The following is a 1,313-nucleotide window of genomic DNA, read 5'->3' as shown; positions in this document are numbered from 1 at the left end:
ACATATGCCTAGATTCATTCCATCTATCAGTTTGATTTGATGGGCCGATATCCACAAAGCTTTTATCTACCCCAATGAAATGAAAATAGAGTGTTGAAAACTGGCAATGTATATATGGGATGAAATGAGCACTGCAGACGTACGACTGCAACCCAACGATTGTTTCAAAATAGGTTTATGTTTTCATTTGTGATTTGAAAGGAAAAGTGCATTATGAAATTGCTGAATCAACATCGCTGCTATCATACACACACACACACACACACACACACACACACACACACACACACACACACACACACACACACACACACACACACAATGTCCAACTGTAATCCTGATACAAATGAAGGTAAACGTAATGATATATGTCTTGTGTACACAACACATCACAAGCATGACTCCTTTTTTGTTTGAACTGTACAGAAATTATGGTAAAAGGATGGATATGTGCACTGAATGTAATGCCTTCAAACATACACACACTCTGCTGTTATCCTTTTACACATTGCCTTAAAATTTGTCTCATTTTTTTAAGAGAAAATAGGCAAGATTGACCATGTACTTGCTTCTTTGTGTGTAGTGGTACTTCTTCCTGTCTCTGTGAGTGTCTCCAGCCTTCAGTGTGTCAGCTGCTCTTGTTGATTTCCGCAGGGGAAGTTGCCTCAGTGCTATCCTCAGACAAAGCCCTGACCCTGAGGGTTAAGGAATGTGAACCCGGGGCTGTGACGATCAAGACCTTCCCTTGGGGCGGACAATGCTGAACACCTCAGCAAACAGGCTAATGATCTAAAATGCTTTTGTGTTCCTCGTAGCACCCCCCCCCCCCCCCCCCCCCCCCCCACTTAATTGAAGTCACATTTTTAAAAAAGAGAAGTTACACGTCCTCCAGATAAGAACAAATTCTACTTTTTGTGTGGCAGCTTGCTTTCTTTTATTTTGTTAACAACCTTGGTTTAGTTTTTTGTTTATTTATTTCACTAGTCTTAAAATATTTAGTTCCTTTCAGACCTTCAGGATCTGATGCTGACGTGTTTCTCAGCATTAATCATTTTTGAGATTTAAAAAAATATCTGTATATATCTGTACAATCTTCAGTTTTTGGTATCCATGTCACTGCCACTAAAGGATGCCATAATAACTTTTATGGATGAGTTTGTTGTGAATGGTCATACTATAAAGGAGACCTTGTCTCATTTATCACTCATTTCAAGGGAGTGGGAAAGAGGAGGTGGGGCTGTCAAAGCAACCACAGCAGAGTGTATCATATCAGTGGTGGTCTCTCATCCCCTGAGGTTCAAACACATTGCATA

This window comes from Rhamphochromis longiceps, linkage group LG7 (assembly GCF_057381845.1).
Source record: "Rhamphochromis longiceps isolate RC_006_pf linkage group LG7, R_longiceps_female_GT1.1, whole genome shotgun sequence".
NCBI classification, from domain to species: domain Eukaryota; kingdom Metazoa; phylum Chordata; class Actinopteri; order Cichliformes; family Cichlidae; genus Rhamphochromis; species Rhamphochromis longiceps.
This window is presented reverse-complemented; position numbering follows the sequence as displayed.